Source organism: Nomascus leucogenys, chromosome 10, assembly GCF_006542625.1.
Source record: "Nomascus leucogenys isolate Asia chromosome 10, Asia_NLE_v1, whole genome shotgun sequence".
NCBI classification, from domain to species: domain Eukaryota; kingdom Metazoa; phylum Chordata; class Mammalia; order Primates; family Hylobatidae; genus Nomascus; species Nomascus leucogenys.
This window is the reverse complement of record NC_044390.1, coordinates 40,611,537-40,620,085: the sequence shown is the minus strand read 5'-3', so window position 1 is coordinate 40,620,085 and position 8,549 is coordinate 40,611,537. Positions and strand designations below refer to the sequence as shown.

Here is an 8,549-nt window from a genome sequence, read left to right as displayed (position 1 = left end):
ATGTCAGCAACGCTGATCGTGGAGCCCGCGGGCCGCGGCTGCCGGGACAAGCCGGTGCGCATCGCCGTGCGCGGCCTGGCCTCGGAGCAGCTGGCAACGCTGCGCGCGCGTTCCTGCGCGACGAGAACGGCGGGCTCTTCCGGGCCCACGCGCGCCACTGCGCCGAAGCCCGCGGCGAGCTGGACCTGGAGCGCGCGCCCGTGCTGGGCGGCAGCTTCCGGGGGATTCCAGTCCATGGGGCTGCTCTGGGCCCTGGAATCCGAGAAGCCTTTTTGGCGCTTTCTGAAGCAGGACGTACAGATTCCCTTTATCGTGGAGTTGGAGATGCTGGACGGCCACGACCCTGAGCCTGGACGGCTGTTGTGACAGGCGCGGCACGAGCGCGACTTCCTCCCACAGGGGGTGCGGCGCGAGTCGGTGCGCGCGGGCCAGGTGCGCGCCACGCTCTTCCTGCCGCCAGAACCTGGACCCTTCCTAGGGATCATTGGCATCTTTGGTGTTGGAGGGAGCCTATTGGAATATGGAGGCTGCCTCCTTGCTGGCCATGGCTTTGCCACGTTCGCTCTAGCTTATTATAACTTTGAAGATCTCCCCAAGAACGTGGACAACACACCCCTGGAGTACTTCGAAGAAGCCCTATGCTACATGCTTCAACATCCCCAGGTAAAAGGCCCAGGCACTGGGCTTTGGGGCATTTCTCTAGGAGCTGATATTTGTCTCTCAATGGCCTCATTCTTGAAGAATGTCTCAGACACAGTTTCCATCAATGGATCCGGGATCAGTGGGAACAGAGGCATAAACTATAAGCAGAATAGCATACCACCATTGGGCTGTGACCTGAGGAGAATCAAGGTAGCTTTCTCAGGCCTCGTGGACATCGTGGATATAAGGAATGATCTTGTAGGAGGGTATGAGAACCCTAACATGATTTCAATAGAGAAGGCCCAGGGCCCCATCCTTTTCATTGCTGGTCAGGATGACCATAACTGGAGGAGTGAGTTGTATGCCCAGTCTCTGAACAGTTACAGGCCCATGGAAAGGAAAAACCCCAGATCATCTGTTACCCTGGGACTGGGCTTTACATTGAGCCTCCTTACTGCCCCGTGTGCCCAGCTTCCCTTCACAAATCACTGAACAAACATGTGATGTGGGTTGGGGAGCCAGGGCTCATTCTAAGGCCCAGGTAGATGTCTGGAAGCCAATTCTAGCCTTCTTCTGCAAACACCTGGGAGGTACCCAGAAAACAGCTTTCCCTAAATTGTAATGCATTTGTCTGTTGTTAACATGAGACAGTCAAGATCAGATTCTAGTGTTCAATAACCCTATGTGAATCAGCTGTCTCCTGGATAACATTAAAGCCATGTCTTTGTCATTAAAAAAAAAAATCGGCCGGGCGCAATAGCTCACGCCTGTAATCCCAGCACTTTGGGAGGCTGAGGCGGGCAGATCATGAGGTCAGAAGTTCGAGACCAGCCTGGCCAACATGGCGAAACCCCATCTCTACAAAAAATACAAAAATCAGCCAGGAGTGGTGACAAGTACCTGTGATCCCAGCTACTTGGGAGGCTGAGGCAGGAGAATCGCTTGAACTGGGGAAGCGGAGGTTGCAGTGAGCCAAGATCATGCCATTGCACTCCATCCTGGAAGACAAGAGCAAGATTCTGTCTCAAGAAAAAAAAAAATTAGTAAACTAGAAATCTGTGAACAAAGTATCATACATGTAACTTAATTTTCCCATAGATATAGGTAAAAAGAAGTTGTTTAGTTATAGCCTCTATCTAGCACAGCAATCTCCTCAAAACACAAGATAGCCGCCCGGAGAGGCCACAGAGGAGATACCTAAGAGATATAACACTGGGGACGTTTGCAACTGGAAATTAAATGACATTTTAGAAATGTACTTATCGATGTCAAGCCTTGATAGACAGAGTGTTCACATCAGTCTGAAACCTAATACATGTTTTATATATAATAAATTTAAACAGCTTAATTCTCATCCATTCAAGATGGGAGAAAAACTAAGTTAATGTGATAAATGTATTGAGGCGTTTGGCTTTCAATCAATGCTTCCTGATACTCAAAGTCTTCACAGGGAAGGAACCAAATAAATGCAGAGTATGGAAAAACTGAAGCCATACACATATTACTGTGTGGTAAATATTTCCACTGAAAGTCAAATCTTTACACTCACCAAAGCATTTCCATAAGAGAAAAGCTGTATATTAGAAATGTAAATGTTTTTATAGCAATTGAAATCTTTACAGAGGTAGAGAAATCTGGTAACTGTTATTAGTGTAGTAGGGATTTAAGCTAAGTTCTTGTCTCATGGTAGTCATCCAGGTTCTTGATGTTTTGAACAAAGAACTGGACAAAATGCACAAAGCAACAAAACAATGAAGCAACGGAAGCACAGATTTATTGGAATGAAAGTACACTCTACAGAGTGGGAGCAGGCTCAAGCCTCAAAGAGTGCTGGTTACAGAATTTTCTGGGGTTTAAATACCCTCTAGAGGCTTCCCATTGGTTACTTGGTTACACCCTATGTAAATGAAGGAGTGGCCCACAACCAGTCTGATTGGTTGCAGAAGGCAGGACCAATCAGAGACTAAAAGGTAGTTACAAAGTTACGCCCTATGCAAATGTATGATTGATTGCGGGAGGGGACCAATCAGACGTACTTTCCATTTTTCATCCGTGACACAGTGCAAAGGTAGTAGCCGATGATCCTTTTGTTATTTGGGTGTGGAGAGACGGGGTTTTCCTTTTGATTCAGTTCTAAGAAGTCAGCGGGAATGGCCTTAGGTTCCCTGCCTCCAGACCTGTTCTCCTGTCTCACCTCCATTTATCACTAAAGAGTTCACAATACATGACCCTCCAGAAAGAGACATGTGACATTAATATGTCAGACTCAACCAGTGTCTTCACACTGCAATGACTTTATTAGTGTGAAGCTGGAGTAACATTTATCATTAGCACAGAACGAGAAGCACTGCAGATGATAGAGCCTTTTTTGGTCACCAAGTGATGCAGCCAGTACACTGTTGACTAGCAGTGATGGTAGCAGGCCTTCTTGCCTTGGTCCTGATCTTAAAGGGAAAGATTTCGGTATTTCATCATTAAGTAAAAAATGTGTTGTTGTTGGTTTTTTGAAACAGGGTCTCCCTCTGTCGCCTAGGTTGGAGTACAATGGTGCCATCAGGGCTCACTGCAGCCTCTACTTCCTAGGCTCAAGTAGTTCTCCTGCCTCAGCCTCCCGAGTAGCTGGGACTACAGGCACATGCCACCATGCCCAGCTAATTTTTGTGTTTTTAGTAGAGATGGAGTTTCACTATGTTGGCCAGGCTGGTCTTGAACTCCTGACCTCGTGATCCACCCATCTCTGCCTCCTAAAGTGCTGGGATTACAGGTGATCATATTTTCATTAAAGAAGTCACTGTTTCTGCCTTTTTCTTCTCTGGGAAAGTTTACTATGTAAGGTTGGAATTATTCTTAACCTGAATGGGTTGGTAGAACTTTTCAATTAAATCATTTGGAACTGAAATTCTCTTTCTGGGATGCTGTTTGCTGATAGTCATTCCAAAAACTTCTATGCCAAAAAAGCCACATAGTAGGTATCTTGGTTCATGGTCTACTCAGTGTAACACACAATAAATATTTCCCTGAAGCCAAGGAAAAGGCCACCTTCCACCCTTCAGGGAACAGCAATGAGTTCAGGGAACAGTAATCTCTTTCTCAATTCCAGCTGGTCTTACCTATAGTTCTTGTATGCCAGATTTTGTATCTTTTGTACCTTTGTGGATTTGATTACAAGTGGGGTCACAATTGTGGATAGCCTGAAGATATGAGAAATGTCTATTGTGAGAAGGTAATGAAGGAGAGTTGGTGACCAGCAGGATGAGAGCTTTAGCCATGGGGCTAATAAGACAGAGCCAAGTCAGCAGGGACGTAAGATGTAAGAGGGCTCTGGTGCTCAGGTAGAACTGGATAAAGGATGGGTGAGCTGGAGTTAAAAGTTCCATGTCGTAACACCAGGAAAGCAATAAAAATGTTTTTATTGTGGCAAAATATACATAATATAAAAAGTCACCATTTTAACCATTTTTAAAGCATAACATTTAGAGGCATTTAGTGAATTCAGTGTTTTTGTTTTTGTTTTTGTTTTTTGAGACAGAGTCTCACATTGTCGCCCAGGCTGGAGCCTGGAGTGCAGCGGCATGATCTTGGCTCACTGCAACCTCCGCCTCCGCCTCCCAGATTCAAGCCATTCTCCTGCCTCAGCCTCCCGAGTAGCTGGGATTAGAGGTGCCCGCCACCACACCCAGCTAATTTTTGTATTTTAGTAGAGACGGGGTTTCACCGTGTTGGCCAGGCTGGTCTCGAACTCCCGACCTCGTGATTTGCCTGCCTCAGCCTCCCAAAGTGCTGGGATTACAGGCGTGAGCCACTGCGCCCAGCTGAATTCACAGTGTTCTTTCATCACCACTATCTAGTTCCAGAATATTTAATCACCACTGCCCCCAAAAAATAAAAATAAAAGCCACTGATAAGGTTTGGCTCTGTGTCGCTACCTAAATCTCATCTCAAATTGTAATCCCCATAATCCCCATGTGTTGAAGGAGGGACTTGATGGGAGGTGATTGGATCATAGGGGCAGTTTCCCCCATGCTGTTTTTGTGATAGTGAGTGAGTTCTCACCAGATCTGATGGTTTTATAAGTGTTTAACAGTTCCTCCTTCACACTCTCTCTCTTGCCTGCTGCCATGTAAGACGTGCTTGCTTCCCCTTCCGTCATGATTGTAAGTTTCCTGAGGCCTCCCTAGCCATGCGGAACGGTGAGTCAATTAAACCTCCTTTCTTTATAAATTACACAGTCTCAGGCAGTTCTTTATAGCAATGTGAAAACGAACTAATATACCCACATATCTTCTAAGTTGCTTTCCATTCCTTACTTCCTCCAGCCATGGCAGCTACTAATCTGCTTTCTGTCTCTATGGATTTGCCTGTTCTAGATACTTTCATACGATATGAGCCCTTTTATGTCTGACTCCTTTCACTTAGCATAATGTTTTGAATATTCATCCATGCTGTAGCATACATCAATACTCTATTTCTTTTTCTAGCTGAATACTATTCCGTTGTATGAATGTACCATATTTTGTTGATCCATCAGTAGATAGAAGTGTGTTGTTTCTACCTTTTGGCTATTGTGAATATTGCTGCCATAAACTTTGTGGACAAGTTTTTGTTTAAACACTCATTTTCAATTCTTTTAGGTATATACTCAATATATACAAGTGGGCCAGGCATGGTGGCTCACACCTGTAATCTCAGCCCTTTGGAAGGCCGATGTGGGCAGATCACTTGAGGCCAGGATTTCGAGACCAGCCTGGCCAACATGGTGAAACTCTGCTCTACTAAAAGTACAAAAATTAGCTGGGCGTGGTGGCGTGCACCTGTAATCCCAGCTACTTGGGAGGCTGAGGCATGAAAATCACTTAAACTCAAGAAGGGGAGGTTGCAGTAAGCCAAGATTGCACTCCAGCCTGGGCAACAGTGCAAGATTCTGTCTTAAAAAATAGTCTTTAAAAAATAATATATAGCATATTTATATATATATATATACACATACACACAAAGCATATATATATATATGTAGAATTCCCGAGTCAAACAGTAATTTTATGTTTAATTTATTGAGTAACCACCAAACTTTTTTCCACAGCAGCCACACCATTTACATTTCCATAAACAATGTATGATAGTTCCAATTTCGCTACATTCTCACTAGCACTTATTTTCCTTTAAAAAAAAAAATTATTGGCTGGACGAGGTGGCTCACACCTGCAATCCCAACACTTTGGGAGGCTGAGGTGGGCAGATCACGAAGTCAGGAGTTTGAGACCAGTGTGACCAACATGGTGAAACCCCGTCTCTACTAAAAATACAAAAATCAGGTGGGCGTGGTGCCGCACGCCTGTAATCCCAGCTGCTCAGCAGGCTGGGGCAGGAGAAACGCTTGAACCCAGGAGGCCGAGGTTGCAGTGAGCCGACATCTCGCCACTGCACTCCAGCCTGGGCGACAGAGCGAGGCACCGTCTCAAAAAAAAAAAGATTTGTCCTTGAATGTTCATAGCAGTTTTATTCACACTGCCAAAAACTGGACACTACCGATTCTCTATCAACTGGTAAACAGATAAACAAATTGGAAGATGTCCAAAAAATGCAATATTACTCAGAAAACAAAGAATAATTTACTGATATATGCAACAACATGAATGAATCTCAAAAGCAGTATGTTAAATACAAGAAGCTTTACATAAAAGATTACATACTGTATGATTCTATTTATATGAAATTCTAGAAAAAGCATAACTATTGTGGACAGGAAGCAGAACAGTGGCCCTCAGGGGCTGGGGCAGGGGTTGGGGAGGGGCTGGACTGCAAAAGTGCAAGAGTGGCTGGGCGCCCTGGCTCATGCCTGTAATCCCAGCACTTTGGGAGGCTGAGGCGGGTGGATCACCTGAGGTGAGGAGTTGGAGACCAGCCTGGCCAACATGGAGAAACCCCATCTCTACTAAAAATACAAAATTAGCTGGGCATGGTTGTGCACACCTGTAATCCCAGCTACTTGGCAGGCTGAGGCAGGAGAATCGCTTGAGCCCGGGAGGTGGAGGTTGCATTGAGCCGAGATTGTGCCACTGCACTCCAGCCTGGGCAGCATGAGGGGCTTCGTGCAGTGGCTTATGCCTGTAATCCCAGCACTTTGGGAACCCGAGGTGGGCAGATTACTTGTGGTCAGGTGTTTGAGAGGAGCCTGGCCAACATGGTGAAACCCTGCCTCTACTGAAAATACAAAAATTAGCCGGGCGCAGTGGCACTGTAGTCTCAGCTACTCTGGAGGTTGGGAGAGAAGGTGCAGTGAGACGAGATCATGCCATTGCACTCCAGCCTGAGCAACACAGTGAGACTCTGTTATCAAAAAAAAAAAAAAAAAAAGACATGAGGGAGCTTTCTGAGTTGATGGAAGTTCTGTATATCATGATTATGGTTTGTGGTTGTGAAAGGAACACATCTTGGGCCCCCAAATCACTAAAGTAAAGAGAAAAGTCAAGCTGGGAACTGCTTGGGACAAACCTGCCTCCCATTCTATTCAAAGTCATTCCTCTGCTCACTGAGATAAATGCGTATCTGATTGCCTCTTTTGAGAGGCTCATCAGAAACTCAAAAGAATGCAACCATGGCCAGGCACCCTGTAATCCCAGCACTTTGGGAGGCCAAGCTGGGCGGATCACCTGAGGTCAGAGACACGGCCAAACCCTGTCTCTACTAAAAATACAAAAAAATTAGCCAGGCGTGGTGGTGGGCACCTGTAATCCCAGCTCAGGAGGCTGAGGCAGGAGAATCGCTTGAACTCGGGAGGCAGAGGTTGCAGTGAGCCAAGATCATGCCACTGCACTCCAGCCTGGGAGACAAGAGTGAAAGCCATAAATAAAAAGAATGCAACCGTTTGTCTCTCACCTACCTGTGACCTGTCCTACCTTGGTGGACCAAACCAATGTTCATTTTACATATATTGATTGATGTCTCATATCTTCCTAAAATGTATAAAACCAAGCTGTGCTCTGACCACCTTGGGCACGTGTCATCAGGATCTCCTAAGGCTGTGTCATGGACGCATGTCCTCCACCTTGGCAAAATAAACTTTCTTTTTTTTTTGAGACGGAGTCTCACTCTGTCGCCCAGGCTGGAGTGCAGTGGCAAGATCTCGGCTCACTGCAACCTCTGCCTCTTGCGTTCAAGCGATTCTCCTGCCTCAGCCTTCCGAGTAGCTGGGACTACAGGCGCCCGCCACCATGCCTGGCTAATTTACTTTTTTTTATTTTTAGTAGAGCCGGGGTTTCACCATGTTGGCCAGGCTGGTCTCAAACTCCTGACCTCGTGATCCGCCCACCTCAGCTTCCCAAAGTGCTGGGATTGCAGGCGTGAGCCACCGCGCCCGGCGGCAAAATAAACTTTCTAAATTAACTGAGACCTCTCTCAAATTTTCGAGGTTCACTCGTAATAATTACATGATTGCGTGTATGTCAAAACTCATCAAATTGTACACTTAAAATTGATAAATTTTGTTGCATGCAAATTTTCCCTCAATAAAGCTGATTAAACAAAACAAAAACAGAAGCACCAAGATTCTAGAAAAATTGTGCCTCTAGCAGTAGTTTGTGAATCTTCCAAAATCCCCAAATAAAAATAGAGCAATCAGACAGCAAAACCAAAAGCTTGTTGACAACATTCAAACAAAACTACGTGAGATAATGTGATGGGCTGAATTGCATGCTTCCAAAATTCATATGTTTAAGCTGTAACCCCCAGTACCTCACAATGTGAGTGTATTTGGAGGTGCAGCCTTCAAAGAGATGATTAAGCTAAAATGAGGTAGTTAGGGTGGGTCCTTATCCTATATGACTGTTGTCCTTATTTTATCTTTTTTTTTTTTTTTTGAAACAAGAGTCTTACTCTGTCACACAGGCTGGAGTGCAGTGGCTTGATCT

The 8,549-nt window shown here is 45.4% G+C and overlaps 1 pseudogene; it reads left to right on the top strand.

Annotated features, from left to right (window-relative positions):
* LOC100605402 lies at nt 1-1,399 on the top strand (annotated as a pseudogene).
* The last annotated feature ends 7,150 nt before the right edge of the window (nt 1,400-8,549 follow it).